Source organism: Palaemon carinicauda, chromosome 6 (genome assembly GCF_036898095.1).
Source record: "Palaemon carinicauda isolate YSFRI2023 chromosome 6, ASM3689809v2, whole genome shotgun sequence".
NCBI classification, from domain to species: domain Eukaryota; kingdom Metazoa; phylum Arthropoda; class Malacostraca; order Decapoda; family Palaemonidae; genus Palaemon; species Palaemon carinicauda.
In genome coordinates, this window is record NC_090730.1 from 5,663,714 (window position 1) to 5,680,517 (window position 16,804).

At 40.9% G+C, this 16,804-nt stretch overlaps 1 protein-coding gene across 9 annotated transcripts in view; it reads left to right on the forward strand.

Moving 5' to 3' along the window:
• Positions 1 to 16,804, forward strand: part of LOC137642400 (src substrate cortactin-like) — a 94,938-nt gene that overhangs the window by 52,083 nt on the left and 26,051 nt on the right. The gene's annotated exons all lie outside the window — the stretch shown is intronic.

Below are 16,804 nucleotides of genomic sequence, written 5' to 3' on the forward strand. Positions count from 1 at the left end.
AGGTAGGTTTTTCATCCCTCACAGTCACAAAGACAAAGTACAGAAATGACCTGCTACAGGAGCATGTTCTAATATGCAGTTCATCATCATAATTGCCTAGATTTGAGGAGCTGGTCAAAAAATCCAATGGCAAGGTTTTCGCTGATTGTATCAGTAGCATACATGTCCAGTAGCCTGCATGAATAATCTTGCTTTACTTCCTCCCAATTGGTAAATCATTGCGTCGTTATACATTGAATTTTATATCACGAAACAAAAACATCTTCGCTTTCTTTATGCTAGTTAACGTTTTGTTTCTTTCTCATGGATCATTAATATGCAGATGTGCTACTTGCATTAACTCTTTGACAACTACGCAGTTAATTAGTGTTGTTTGTTCCCAGAACTTGGCTCCCTAGTGCTAGCGAGAAACTGGGATTTTTCTTTTTCTTTTTTTTTAAATCGCTTAATGGCCATAATATTTGAGCTATAACATTCAATTTGGTTTCATATTTTTTCTAAATAGTTATATTTTAAAATATAATCAAAATACAGTGCCATAGAACTTGTCTATGATAAATTTACAACTATAATCATAAAATTTTTCCTTTAAATTGTAGTTTGTTCTTTAATGGATTTTATATGATTATCAAAGGGTTATATCTAGCCTAAATATACCAAAATATATGCACATGTGTTTCTTACTCTTAGCAAAGAAAAGAGAAAATTGCCACCGATATGCAATGTACAATATGTTCAACTAAGGGTTGAACAGTCCATCAATGGTTGCTATTAACCACTTGATTGCATCGTTACAGCACTTTACCAGAGGGATAAGTCTATAGAAAGAAAAAAAAGGAAGTTTTATAGTTTGGGTGTAATTGTCGGTAAAACCATGCTTACAGAGAGAACACCAGGGGAGTATAGAAATAACTAATTTTATTATTAAAATTCTGTTACTTATGATATTCAGATATTTACATTTTTCAATATTAAACTTACCCGATAATCATGTAGCTGTCAACTCCGTTGCCCGACAGAATTCTATGGAGGGATACGCCAGCTATCACAATACTAGAAGGGGGTGTACTTACCAGCGCCACCTGTGGCCAGGTACTCAAGTACTTCTTGTTGACACCTCCTCAATTATTCCTCTGTCGTGCTTCTGACAAGACGTTCTGGGATACGCTTATGTTCTTGGAGTATTTTCACGACTTTGGTGAAGTATTTCTCTTTGATTTCGGCTGTCGCTTTACTGGAAAACTTCTATATTAGCTTAGTTAGCTTTTGGAATTAATTTGATTAATTTTGGTGACGAGAGAGTATGAACTCTCGTTCACCTTTCAATGGCCGACCCTTCCCTTAGACGGAAGTGTTGGTGTCTAAGAGAGTATAGACTCTCTTTCTTAATTTTGCTTAACAAAAGTTATAGATTTATTTTATATCTCTCCGCCTCTTATAGGCCTCTTCGATTAACTTCCTTTTATTATAAACTTATTAAAATGAATTTTTATATTTGTTTATATTCGACCTTCCTAATAGTAGGCGGTCTTTTCTTGGTACCGAAGTTAATTATCGTGAGTCCGTCATTTCGGTTTTACCTGTTAACATATTATGCTATTTTAAGGTCTTTGAAAGAATTTCTTTGATAGTCTCGTACTTTTTCAAAGTTGAACTAACGTTTTGTTTGTCTCGGCAGTTGTTGACGTTCAGAACGTTTCAACTTGCACTCTATCGTTACGATAGAGAAAGAATGTTCACGGTTTCACATTGCAGTAAGAGTAACCGTGTCTAGCGTTTTGTTCATTCTTTCTTAACTTAATGGTTTTGATCCTAATAAGGAACTTTTGGGAAATATTTCAGTTTTTTCCTTTAACAATAATATGTTTTAACGATATATATGATTGGGCTCTTCTCTCAGGTTCTAAGTCAAGAGAGAGAGAGAGAGAGAGAGAGAGATAGAGACGGAGGGAGAAAGAGGATAAACGTTTCCCTCAAGCCTGCCAGGCGTACGAGTAACGTCGTTATCGTTTTGCTCTTATCCCTAGTCTCTTTAGGGGAAGAAACTAAACGTTTCTAGAGTGATCTAGTGTTTAGTCTCTTTCCAGCCACTGAATTTTCTTTCATTAGATTTTTCTGTTACATTGTAATTCTGTTTTCGCAATTACTAACTTTTGAGAAGGATAGAATTGCGTGTTTCAGGTACAAACCACTTAAAGTTTCGAGTTCAGTGAAATAAGTGCAAACAGAAATCAAAGTGATAAGTGATTGATGTCAGTGTTATGCGTGAGGGTACTTTTGTGCGCGCCAGTCGTCCTCCCAGTCCGGGACCTCTTGCAAGCTCCCAAGCCCAGGGGAGAAGCAATGTCGAAGGGCAAAAGGGTTCGGCAGGCCTTGATCGGCGTACAGAAGTATCCTCGGTGGTTGTGGGCGTGTCTTACCGAGACCGTCACTCCCACCCGCAGACGATTGAGCCCTTATTTTGCTCGTCTGCAGAAGAGATTTAGAGGAGAAAATAAGGCAGAGTAACGCTGGTCTCAGGTCTCTAGACCTCTTAAACGTAAAGTCCAGACCTATGCCAGACGTACGAAGTAAAGTTCAACAACCCGGATGCAGTCATTGGGTTAGCTCTGACTCTCCTCAGTCATCATTTTGTCGGGCTGAGAGTGCGCCTACACTCCCCCCCGCCTATGCTCGCTCCGCCTGATCGCAGTACCACCTGCCAGGCGTACGATGTTGTGGACTCTACTACAGTCCATGCAGCACAGCTTTCGGACCTGATGCGTGAGTGTCGTGCTGAGAGTGTTGCACCTCCTCCTCCTCCTGCACCGGTGGTGCACCAACCGCCTGCACCCGTTCAGCCTGTGCTGCACCCGCCTGCACCGGTGGTGCACCAACCGGCTGCACCCGTTCAGCCTGTGCTGCACCCGCCTGCACTCGCTGCACCCAGTCGCAGCACCATCTGCCAGGCGTACGATGTTGTGGACTCTACTACAGTCCATGCAAGCACAGCTTTCGGACCTGTTGCGTGAGTATCGGGCTGAGAGTGTTGCACCTCCACCTGCACCCTTTCAGCCTGTGCTCAACCCGCCTGCACTCGCTGCACCCAGTCGCAGCACCATCTGCCAGGCGTACGATGTTGTGGACTCTACTACAGTCCATGCAAGCACAGCTTTCGGACCTGTTGCGTGAATGTCGGGCTGAGAGTGTTGCACCTCCACCTGCACCCGTTCAGCCTGTGCTCAACCCGCCTGCACTCGCTGCACCCAGTCGCAGCACCTTCTGCCAGGCGTACGATGTTGAACCTCTTTCTGTGTTCGCTGTTCCCAGTGTTGTTCAGCCTCAGCCTTCTTTAAGGCAACCTTCGGTTTGGGATCAGGAGGATTACTCCTCTCTTCCTCCTCCTCCCCTGGCTGCTCCACCGGTGGTGCAACTCTCGGTGGAAGTACAACCTCTTCCACCTGTGAGTCAGTCTCCTCAGCTGCTGCACCGAGCTCAACCCGTGCACCCTGTTCCTGCACCTCAGACACCTCTGCTTGCGGGAACTTTACCTTGTTCTGCGCAACCTCGGTCTCTTCACGCTCCACTCATTCCACAGGAACAGGAACTTTCTGCACCTTCCACTGTTGTTGTTCCAGCTCGTTCTGACTCTGCTGTTCAGCATACCTTACCTCCATTTTCAAACCATGGCAAAAATATGAATCATGAGTTATGAATGTAAGGTAAACATTATGTTGATTTTTAAACCCCATGCAAGCATGCATAAAGCACTCTAGCACTGGTCATGGAATTTCTAAGAATGTTAAACGCCATGCACACGCTCTGCTTTCCTTACAGCAGGCTCTGCTTACTACATGCTCAGCATTCAGCATGCTCTGCATTCAGCATGCTCTGCATACAACATGCTCTGCATACAGCATGCTCTGCATTCAGCATGCTCTGCATACAACATGCTCTACATACAGCATGCTCTGCATACAGCATACTCTGCATTCATCATGCTCTGCATACCTTACCGCATGCTTCTCAACATATCTTGGGTTGTTGCCAACTCACTAGACTGTCAAGCAGTTTCATAACGTTGCCTTCTAGTCTGCTGCTTTTACACCAGTGAACCCTCACTCAGAGAACTTAGCTTTTCTAGGATAAGGTCCCTGTAGATGAGAAAGTTCTTTTCTCCCTCCTTCTGATATTCCCTTGAGGACTCTGTCATTTGGAGGGAGCCTTTAGCTGCATAACCTCTTATGGACTTTTATTTAAGCATTACATGCTTACAGGGAAGGTAATGGTTCCACTTCAGCCGCTAATCCCGTCTGTTACCACACCTGCTCCCATAGACCTTGAGCTGTGTTGCATGACATGCAGTCCAAGCTTAGTCCTTGTTAGAGGATTTTTTGTTTACGGAGTCAATGTGTCACGGGGAAGACGTTCAACAACCAACAGAAGGGACTTGTTGTGACGCAGTGCGGCAACCTCAGCAACCCGTTAAGGAGTTGTCTGTACGACCCAGATAGTCTAGACAGATTCGGGTTGTCACTGTACTTCCTCGCTTGCCCATGATTGACAGTTTACAGACTGTGCAGCAGTATCATGATCTTGTGTCCGGCTCCGTCAGACGACTGGCTTTTAAGAGCTCCCACAAGTCGTCGCTGTCTGGAGATTTTCAAATGGACTATGGATCTGACCAAGGAACTGGGCCTCCTGGTCAATTTTGAGGAGTCTCAGCTCGTTCCATCCCAGACCATTGTTTCCTTGGGTATGGATCTTCAGAGTCGAGCTTTTCGGACTTGTCCGTCGGCCCCAAGGATCTTCCAAGCCCTAGAATGCATCCAGAGCATGCTGAGAAGGAACCGATGCTTAGTCAGGCAGGGGATGAGTCTAACAGGGACACTTTCATCGCTGGCCCTGTTCATCGAGTTAGGGAGACTCCACCTCCGCCCCCTTCAGTATCATCTAGCTGCTCACTGGATAAAGGACTTGACGCTAGAGACGGGCTCAGTTCCTGTTTCCGAAGAGATGAGGTCTACTCTAACGTGGTGGAAGAACAGCATTCTTCTCAAGGAAGGTCTACCTTTGGCTGTTCAGACCCCCGACCACCGTCTCTTCTCGGACGCATCGGACACGGGCTGGGGTGCGACACTGGACGGACAGGAATGCTCGGGAACATGGAATCAGGAGCAAAGGACACTTCACATCTATTGCAAGGAGTTGTTGGCAGTTCATCTGGCCTTGATAAACTTCAAGTCCCTCCAGCTTAACAAGGTGGTGGAGGTGAACTCCGACTACACCACAGGCTTGGCTTACATCTCCAAGCAGAGAGGGACTCATTCGAGGAAGTTGTTCAAGTTCGCAAGGGACCTCCTCATTTGGTCAAAGATCGAAAGCTCACGCTGGTAACGAGGCTCATTCAGGGCGATATGAATGTCATGGCAGATCGCCTCAGCCGTAAGGGTCAGGCCTTCCCCACAGAGTGGACCCTTCACAAGAATGTTTGCAGCAGACTTTGGGCCCTGTGGGGTCAGCCAACCATAGTTCTATTCGCTACCTCGATGACCAAGAAGCTCCTCTTGTATTGTTCTCCGATTCCAGACCCAGCAGCAGTTCGCGTGGATGCCTTTCTGCTGGATTGGTCCCATCTCAACCTGTATGCATTCCCGCCGTTCAAGATTGTCAACAGGGTACTTCAGAAGTTCGCCTCTCACAAAGGGACACGGTTGACGTTGGTTGCTCCCCTCTGACCCGCGAGAGAAGGGTTCACCGAGGTACTGCAATGACTGGTCGACGTTCCCAGGACTCTTCCTCCTAGAGTGGACCTTCTGCGTCAACCTCACGTAAAGAAGGTACACCCAAACCTCCACGCTCTTCGTCTGACTGCCTTCAGACTATCGAAAGTCTCTCAAGAACTAGAGGCTTTTCGAAGGAGGCAGCCAGAACGATTGCCAGAGCAAGGACGACATCCACTCTCAGAGTCTATCAGTCTTAATGGGAAGTCTTCCGAAGCTGGTGCAAGGCCAATGCAGTTTTCCTCAACCAGTACCACTGTAACCCAGATTGCTGACTTCCTGTTACATCTAAGGAACGTAAAATCCCTATCAGCTCCTACGATCAAGGGTTACAGAAGTATGTTGGCAGCGGTTTTCCGCCACAGAGGCTTGGATCTTTCCTCCAACAAAGATCTACAGGACCTCCTTAGGTCTGTTGAGACCTCAAAGGAACGTCGGTTGTCCACTCCAGGCTGGAATCTAGACGTGGTCCTAAGGTTCCTAATGTCATCAGGATTTGAACCGTTCCAATCAGCCTCTTTTAAGGACCTCACATTAGAAACTCTTTTCCTCGTGTGCTTAGCAACAGGTAAAAGAGTAAGTGAGATCCACGCCTTCAGCAGGAACATAGGTTTCACATCTGAAACGGCTACATGTTCCTTGCGGCTCGGTTTTTTTGGCTAAAACGAGCTTCCTTCCCGTCCTTACCCTAAGTCGTTCGAGATCCCAAGCCTGTCCAACATGGTGGGGAACGAACTAGAGAGAGTACTTTGCCCTGTTAGAGCTCTTAAGTACTATCTAAGAAGGTCAAAACCATTACGAGGACAATCAGAAGCCTTATGGTGTGCTATCAAGAAGCCTTCTCTACCAATGTCTAAGAACTCAGTTTCTTACTACATCAGGCTTCTGATTAGAGAAGCAAATTCTCATCTGAAGGAAGAAGACCTTGCTTTGCTGAAGGTAAGGACACATGAAGTGAGAGCTGTGGCTACTTCAGTGGCCTTCAAACAAAACCGTTCTCTGCAGAGTGTTATGGATGCAACCTATTGGAGAAGCAAGTCAGTGTTCGCATCATTCTATCTCAAAGATGTCCAGTCTCTTTACGAGTACTGCTACACCCTGGGTCCATTCGTAGCAACGAATGCAGTAGTAGGCGAGGGCTCAGCCACTACATTCCCATAATTCCATAACTTTTTAACCTTTCTCTTGAATACTTTTTATGGGTTGTTCGGTCGGCTAAGAAGCCTTCCACATCCTTGTTGATTTGGCGGGTGGTCAATTCTTTCTTGAGAAGCGCCGAGGTTAAAGGTTGTGATGAGGTCCTTTAGTATGGGTTGCAGCCCTGTATACTTTAGCACCTTTGGGTTGATTCAGCCTCCAAGAGGAACGCTGCGCTCAGTAAGGAAGACGAACTTAAAAAAGAGACAGAGTAACGGTTCAATTCGACTTCCTTACCAGGTACTTATTATTTCATTGTTATTTGAGATAACTGTTATATGAAATATGGGATACTTAGCTATCCTTTAATCTTGTACACTGGTTTTCACCCACCCCCCTGGGTGTGAATCAGCTACATGATTATCGGGTAAGTTTAATATTGAAAAATGTTATTTTCATTAGTAAAATAAATTTTTGAATATACTTACCCGATAATCATGATTTAATTGACCCTCCCTTCCTCCCCATAGAGAACCAGTGGGACCGAGGAATAATTGAGGAGGTGTCAACAAGAAGTACTTGAGTACCTGGCCACAGGTGGCGCTGGTAAGTACACCCCCTTCTAGTATTGTGATAGCTGGCGTATCCCTCCATAGAATTCTGTCGGGCAACGGAGTTGACAGCTACATGATTATCGGGTAAGTATATTCAAAAATTTATTTTACTAATGAAAATAACATATTTGCCTCACTGGCAGTACTCCAGACTTTCAAGTAATAGATATTCGAAGTGTTATTACAGTTAACATATCACCATATAAAGGAATTCGGGGAATTAACCTCAGCTTTACCTTAGATTTCTTGATAGATGTAGGAGCAATCTTACACTATATATATCTATTATCTGAAACCAAGAAAATATTTTGGTGTGAAATTTATCTTCCACCTTATTGAAGAAAGACTTACTTGCTGAAACGTATAATATTGTGTGCTTTGTTGACTCACTGCTGTTGATGCTCTATATTGTTTGTTTTGATTCATCAAGACAAGGAAGTATAACTTAGATTTCTTGATTTTATCCTTAGGATGAAATTGTATTTGCTTTTTTAATGTAAGTTTTACTTTGTCATGTTCAAAGCTTCAAACTTTAATGCTTATATGCTATACTTTATTTTACTTCTTTTTTATATATTCTATTATGGTGTAGTGTACTGTACAGTACTATGGTGAGCTGTGATAGAGCATCACGATTACCATAGGGTACAGTTTAGTCGTTTATTATCACATTATAGCACAGTGGGCACACAACCTATGTAGACATAAGCATCTTAACATAGTGCGTAGTGGGAATTTTGATTTTAGCCTGAAATTGTTAATGAAATATATAAATTTTCTTTAAAGAGACTACAGTAACTTAATTGAAATGTTATATTGAAATTGTTGGTAAAATTTATATACTCATAAGAATTGCTCAATGGATTTATTTATCAATGTGGGGGGAAATGTGTCAAAAAGGGATTTTGACGAAGGAAAAGTCTATTTCTGGGGAGAGACCTGTGACGGCCGGCGAAAAAGTCCTTCTTTGTACTTTTTCTGATATAAATCTTCCAAATATACCAGAGAAAATTAAAAGCATGGAATGCAGAGGTTACAACCCTCGCGCGAGCACCTTGTTGGTGTCGCGAGGGTTGTAACCTCTGCATTCCATGCTTTTAATTTTCTCTGGTATATTTGGAAGATTTATATCAGAAAAAGTATAAAGAAGTACTTTTTCGCCGGCCGTCACAGGTCGACCCAGAAAAGAATAGTGTTGTAATTTTAATAAACTTGATAAATGTATAATGAAGAGTTGAAAGGTAATAGAGGGTAAGGGTTATACAGTAATTTAGGGATAAAAAAGAATCTGCCAAGAAGCTTCAATACAGCATTGCTTACAATATCTGAGCATGAAAATTATGGAACTCCGTTTTTTACTGTCCGACACTATTCACAGTGCTATAGTTTTTGAGAAATTTTGCATAGTTGTTATGGGCCACTGCAGAAAGCTGAAACTCTGCAAGATAGATCCATGTACGTTGAGAGTCCACTGTACTATATGTTTCTGTAATAGGTTTTCCTTCTTCCTCTTCGCCCTCCGCCTCCTCCTTCCTTTTCAGAGAGTATAAAATGCCAGTTTCATCTTATCAGTCAGTAACATTATGGTGGTAACGACAGCATCATCTTCTTTAACGCCTTTGATATTGCTAAAGATGAGTTTTTTGTTGTTTGATGTTTCAGAAATCATGTTTATACATATTAATTTTTGTTTAAGGTTCATGTTATGCAGCTAAATGAAAATATTTTGCAATGTGAGAATTGTAAAAAAAGGAAGTAGTATTATTCATCTACCTGTCATTAACTGGTTATTTATGTCTATGCAGAAAGGACTAAGGCTAATTCCAAGAGATATGGTTAGATAATGTTTCTTTTTTTTTTTTTTTTTTTTTTTTTTTTGCTTGTTAAATTTCTTCGTATACCGTTCTAACAATACTTTTAACTCATTTTTATTCATTATAATCATATATTGAGGGCACAGGAAGTACATTTCATAAGTTATTTTTAGTAGTTGTCAAGCACAGTAAGTACATTTCATAAGTTATTTTTAGTAGTTGTCAAAAATAACAGTTAGATCATGCTTTGATGATGAAATATTTTATTATTCATCGTATGAGGTCGGTACGAAAATGCCATGGGACAGATCTATTACTATTTGTAAATACTTGAACCAGGGCTTCATCTTCCTTGTATACCATTTGCATTTAGAATTATTTTAGGATTTGTAGTTAATTAGGACTTTTATCAAATTCTAATCAAGAGAGAAGGTGAAAATCTATTAGATAGTTACTACTGGGAAACGCAGACTGCCAGGAAAGTAAGATACAGTATGATTTACCTGACATTACCTATAGTTAGTACTGGATTAGAATAAAAGATGAATTGCCTTTTTTAGAACTAGACCAGCATGGTAATTTTTAGTTAGTGTAGAAGTGTCGTAACAATATTATAGAAAATACATTTTGTTGATCTTCAATGTTAGTAATCTGATAGTAAAATGAGTCTTGTAAGGTGGGCAGTCATGTAGATATCTGCTAATTTACATTTTTTGTTAGATTTTCAATTGAGGTGGAAACTTTCAGAGGATTTTCTAAAATCTGAAGTTCTTTCTTTATAGCTGTTATAAACGCGTGAAGGAAGAATTATTTACCTTTTGAACCTCATAAATTGAAATATATTTTCTTGGATAATTTCTCATTTGATTGGTTTTATTATGTTCTCAAATTTAAATGATTTCATCTTAAACCCATTTTTATAAGAATTGGGATTATATGAAAATGACAATTTTACCTTTATAAAAATCAACTTTTCCTGATATTGGCAAGTTCAAAACTACTGCATTTAACTTTGAAAAAAGAAAATGCATAGATCAATATCTTGAAATATTTTCATTATTTTTATGCTGGAAGGACTCATAAGGTAATGAGATTGCAGAATCAGTTATGAAGTTACGTTAACTTGCATAGACTTTTCGTTTTTTAAATGCACCTTATGATTGAGTTAGAACTCTATTGAAACCTCCAAAGAATGGTCATTTTTTATTAAAACCCTACGCCCATTTCCGTTCTTCTTGCATAGTAAGGAAGAAATCATACCGTGTTAGTACTGTCTCTTCTCAGGAGTCAACACTGCTATTTTAAAGTGAAAGGAGTTTAACATTGTGAATATCTGCTTATGGAAAGATAGGTAGTGAATAGAACTACTTTCTTATGCATTACAATCTCACAGAATAATTTAATCTATACAGTAAACGAACCCTATTTTACTTATGCTTTAAAGTCTCAAAATTGGCAAAATAGCTAAGTGCTAAATTTGTTACATGTAGGTTGCTTAAAATGTAACTTAAATTCTCAAAGAACGTACCATCCTTCAATTTTTATTATTTTGTTTGTTGACTAGAACAAGATGGATACCCAGTGCTCTAATTTCGTCATATCCTTGGTATATCGAGCTACTATGATTATTCCACTTACTGTAGCATACAAATAGAGACTATTTGATTATTGTGTTTTACGCTTACATTTTGCCCCCGAAGGATTGAGAGAAAGTAACCCCCAGTACGATTTTGCAGTGGGGAGCTCACCTCCTCCCAATCCCTTTATTTGTTATTCATAAAAGTTTATCCCTTGGGCTCGCTTTATCTGTTAGTAGATTGCTAATCACATTTGGAATGAAGGGAATAATAACACTCCTCGATATCTGAGGCTGATCAGGAACGTAGGCAACATCGTTCTCATTTGTACTTTCCCTTGGAATTCAGTATTTTGCTCTTCTGGTTTTTTGGCTTCAAGGCATAAGTAAGATAACCAGTTTGTACAGAATAGAAATGTTTTTCATTTTGAGGATGATTTAGGCATCCAATTTTGCTCATGTAATTACGCATTATATATATTTTTTTTTCTCAAACTCATCCAAGGGACATTTTGAGCTCGTGTTATCATACTTCAGGATATGATTAATCTTATGTGATCCTATGTTATATTTTGTTAGCATGTGGTCTCATATAATGGTTTATTTTGAGCTACATTTCTTTTAAGTAAATTTTTTTCTATTTTGTATTGCTATCATAACTAGATATAATTTTTCCAAGGGCAAGATATATATTGAAGTTGCATAGTAGGTAACAGGAAAGTCAGAAGTCACTTGGGTAGGAATTGTCTCGAGTTAAAGACTTACTATTTATTGACAACTGAGAAGTAAGTGGTTTGAAAACGATATCAATATTCATCAATGTGAAAGCTAACTCTTTTTTTAATACTATTATCTTTCTTATAACATGTATGCCAAGTTTTTTTTATCTCACTTTAGGGTAACATGTTTTTCTTGATACTTTATTAGTCTCTGTGTATGTATTCACAAACTTGAATTTTTTTTTATGTATTTTATTGATAAATTGCTTATTGAAGCAGAATTTCTGAACAGGGAATAATTTATCCAGAAATATCCTAGTACATTCATGTTTAAAGAAAAGGATGGTTGCAAATAATTATAGCCTTAGGATTTTTATTATTGTTAATGTTGTTGGAACAACAGATTATTGCATTCAAATGCATTGTTCCTAATTGTTACTTCCAATTAGAGAAATAGATACACTTGTGAAAATTACAAACAACGTTTTTTATCTTATATGGTCCAGTTCAGTGTTCGTTAGCCAAGAAATGGATGAGACTGCTTTCGAGGGCCTAGCTTCATATTGCTAACTAATACAGAGGCACAGGTTTTTAGAATATCTTGGTATATTGGGTCTTTGTTTCCTAATGTATAACAACACACAATAGCAGGTTCTAAAGACACCAAGATGTTATGGAAGTGTGACGATAGAGGGGTCAACTCAACTTGCTGTAATAAAGATGTAGGTTCTAGACAATCAGAAGCAATAATAAAGTAATAAGTTCCAATAGACACAAAAGTCCTTGAGATTAGAGAATGTCTACAAGACAGGAAGAAAACTGTGATTTGGAATGCCCTGATCTGCTTTAGAATACGGTATCTAAACTGGTGAAGAAAAACCTTGTTGTGGAGATGAGACGACAAGTCTGATGAGAAAGCGTGTTGGCTCATCATGGAGAATTTTTCCTTTGTAAGAATTAGGTAGCTTAACAGTTTCAACATTTTAGATACTCCAGAATTTTTATTTATGTCTAGTCATAGAATAAAAGATGTAAAGATTGGGCCTGGTGGATACTGATACTGCATAGTTAACCAAATACTTATCAAAGAGGGCGATGAAACACTACGTTTACCTTTTAATGATTCATTTCTTGGCTAACAGTGCACTTTTTTAAACTATAGCATAAACATAATGAGATGATTTTATATTGGCACTTTAAAATTACTTCAAGTACTCAAGGAAATATAATGTGGACGTTATCAAGAAAATATATTAAATTTGTAATTACAGTAGTAATTTGTTCCTACTCATATAAAAACCTTTTGTCCTTTGAAATACGGAAATGTCTATAGAAGAGCTGGAATGGCTGTTGAAATCGTTAACAAAGTAGTTAACAACAGGTGGTGAGTGAAGGAGAGTAGTCTTGCCCATCCACTTGTCAAAGACTTGTCTTTGGCTGCAACAAGTACTTTTGTATCATGTCCAAGGCTGTTTAATCTTTCTCTCTTTCTTTCTTTTTTTTTTTTTTTTATTCACCTATTAGCTTGAATGGTTGATAATGCAGCTTCGTATTAATGGTGGCATAAAGCAAGAATGTGTTGAAACTGCATCAGATTATGGCTAAACTGGTGATAGTTTTTATTTCGTTGAGGAGTGGGAAGGCTGAAATGTCTGGTATATTCTGGTAAGCCCATCAATTCCATGAGAGATTGTTTAGTACTTTGCTCTCCTCATCAAGTACACAGTTCACTGAAGCTTATGTGTATACAACTTTTTCTTAGGCCCAAGGAATATGCTTTGTGAGCAGGGAGAACTCTTAACTGTTTCATGGAGTTTTTTTGGTTTTTGTGGTGTGTGATATGGCTGTTATACTCCATGTGCTGTTAGCTCTCTTGCAGACCACCGATGATGAATGACCTAAAGAAGGCCAAACCTTTCTTAGGTCTTGGAGTTAGACCCTAAATGTCTTTTTGAAGGAGCGAGTAGTAATACTACTTTCCCCTGGTGACCATAGTGGTAATACCAATGAAGAAGAAGAAAAAGAAAGAGAAGTATTAGTAGTCTAGGAAAGCCAGTCATAGTCGCAAGATAGTACTCTTGACGTCTACCTCTCTCTCAGGCAAAGATGGGTTGTGATGACACTTACGTGGTTTTCAGCCCAGTGCATTGTACGTGGCTGGGCTGCAGCCCTATCTCCCTTGTCACCCAGTAGCAGGGTGGGGCAGAAGTGCACGGCCCCATGCTGGCCCTTGTCCATCTTATATGATTCTATTTTGGAAGAGCTTGGGCTATCTCCTTCACCTTTCCTAACTGGACTGTGGACACTGATCGCTTCTCTAAACAGGGTACTGCTGTATCCCGTGTTGAGGCCAGTTATAGTTGCAAAATAGCTCTTGACGACAATGCCTTTCCTTCAGTGGTTGGTGGACGACCCTTGGGTAGTTCCTGGCATGGTGCCATGGCCCTGTGACACAGCCCCCTTGGGCCGATGCTTGGGGTAGGGACTGTGCCCCTGGGCCATAAACTCTGCCACTCAGTGTTAAGTGGGACATGACCTGGGTTTCCCTTGCTACTCAGGGCTAGGTTGGACAAAGGTGCCCGTGTCCACCTTTTAATGGCCTCTGTTGGAAGAGCTTTGGCTCTCTCCTTCACCTTTCCTATCTGAACAGTGGACAATCCTATATTTTATATTGAGAAGAAGGTAACCTTCCATGGTTGCTTAGACCTGGAATTCTCTGCTTGCAGAATCTGAGGAGAAGTTGGTAAGCAAAAGAAGTAATTTGTTTCCCTACCTCTTCCAATTCTGATTCTGAAGCTTCTTCTGTGAAGGAGGAGTAGTAGTCCAAGAAGTCTAGTCGTAGTCCAAATAATAGAGCTCTTGTTGAGACCCCTTCTTTTTCAGGAGAGGTGAACACACCAGGTTCCATGGGTGGTTGATGCATGGTCTTCTGGGATGATGCACAACACCCTCCTGCCCATCTATTTCACTACCCCGTTGGGCTGTCCACGATGCCTCTGGTCGATCCACTAATCCCCAGGCCAATGCAAAACCTTGTCTCCCGTGCCGGTCAGTGCATGCCCCTCCCTAGGCTGATGCACACACACAACCCCACAAACCCCCTAGCCAATGCATGCCCCTGAGCTGATCCACGCCTCTCAGGTTAGTGCATGGCCCACTGAGACTACAGCCCCCTACACCACCCCCGGGGCCATTACCTGGGTTTCCCTGGCTAGCCAGGTAGGACAGAGGTGCATGGCCCCGATACCCATCCTCTGTCGGTCATGTGTTGGAAAAGAGAGTGGGCACTTTCCTTCACCTTTCCCTCTTAGACGGTGAACCAGTTTTGGTGGTGTAACCCATGTGGTTTTTCCTCTTGGGCGAACTTCGTCGCCATTGGACGCTTGTACCTCAACTACCTTGCTTGCAGATCCTGACGAGAAAGTTGATATACAAGCGAAAGAACTGATTTGTTTCCTTTCTTCTTCCTCTTTCTCCTCCTTCCATTTCTGATTCTGACTTTTTCCCAAGAAGAATAAGAAGTTGAAGAAATCTAGGGCCAGTCGTAGTCACAAGAATAGGGCTCTTGACGACATCACCTCCTCGTCAGGGGGTTGGTGGAGTTGGATGACATGTGGGTGGTCCCATGACCTCCCAATGCCAATGCAGCGGTCAGGATTGTGGCCTCATGTCATGACCGGAGGGGTCTACAACCTGGGTTCAGATAAGACAGTGGTGCACAGCTCCAGCTTGCCCTTCACACCCGTTGGCCACTTGTTAAAAGAGCTAGGATGCTAGCCTTCACATTTCCTACTTGTACGAAAATCTGCTGCTCTTTCTTTGGGTGAGGTTACAGTACTGTGGTATCCTGTGTTGAGGATATGGCCCCTTTCGATGTTGTCTTTGTACACAAATGATGGCCATGGGTAAAGAAGCCTTAGGCACATGGTCAATGCTTCCTCTCTACCTCAATCAGAGGAAAGAGTATGAGGCATTTCAGTCTCTACCTTGATCGGTGCGAGAGATCCACCCTCATAACTACTGCCTTGGTCCACCATCAGTTCCTGATTACATTGCATGTGCTGTTCTATAGTCAGAATGCTCGTTTTTGTGGAAAATGAGTAGATCTCCAGAGCAGCCTGCCTTGACCAGTGCTGGAGATCCTCCCTGATAACTACCAACTTGGTCTGGCATCATTCCCCAATTATGTTGCAGGTGTCCTCTAGTTAGAACGGTGGGAAGAGAGTAAATCTTCGGATCAGCCTGCAGGACCCTCTACTTCTGTTAAATATGAGGGTATAGTGCTCTGGTTCCAGTTAGTGACCAGACACTATCAACCTACTCATCTTTATGATGAGCTGATAGGAGGTTGCTAAAGTTATCTCCTTCGCTTCTGTACGGGATCAATGAGACTGGCATTTCCAGGGAAGAAAAAGAACCAACCAGTTTAGTTCTAGTGGGACTTCCTACCCGCCAGTATGGGAGGCTCCCAATTTTAAGAGATGAAAAGTCAAATGTGAGGAGTCTTTGACTGGTGAGTGGGTGAAGCTACTCGTCTGCACTCTCCACCTGTTGTTAACCACCTCGTTAACGATTCTGACGGACGTTCCAGCTCCGCTGTAGAGATTTCCCTATTTTAAAGGACTCAGTTTTGAATAACTAGGAAAAATAAAAATTACTTTTAAAATGTTATAATTTCTATTCAGTTTATATTTATATACATGCATACTATTAAACTTTCTTTTACCATAAATTGATATTAGTGGTTTTGTGTTGAATTGTTCATTACTCTTATTTATGAAAACTGGACGAATTGTAGTCAACAGATTAAATGGAGATCTTGACCATTTCATTTAAGGAAATTATGAGTTATTTGACCTTTGGGAAGAAAATTGGATCCAGTGACAAACTGGCAGCTTGCTTAATATCCTATAAATGACTTTTAAATGTTCCAGTAATATTGAAGAGTTTGAAATTTATCTCTTTATGTTAAAGTAAACCATAGTAAATAAATATTACACTTTGATTTTCAACTTTAAAAGATTGCCCTGAGAAATTTCTTCTCTTTTCCAATCTTTATTAAAGAAAGCAACAGAATCACAATATTAAAAGTATGCATACCCATAGGCTGGACAATTAAGCGTTCAGAAATGGCTTTGCTTGTGTTGATGGTAAAGTAGTAATCTATTAAAAGATTAGTTTT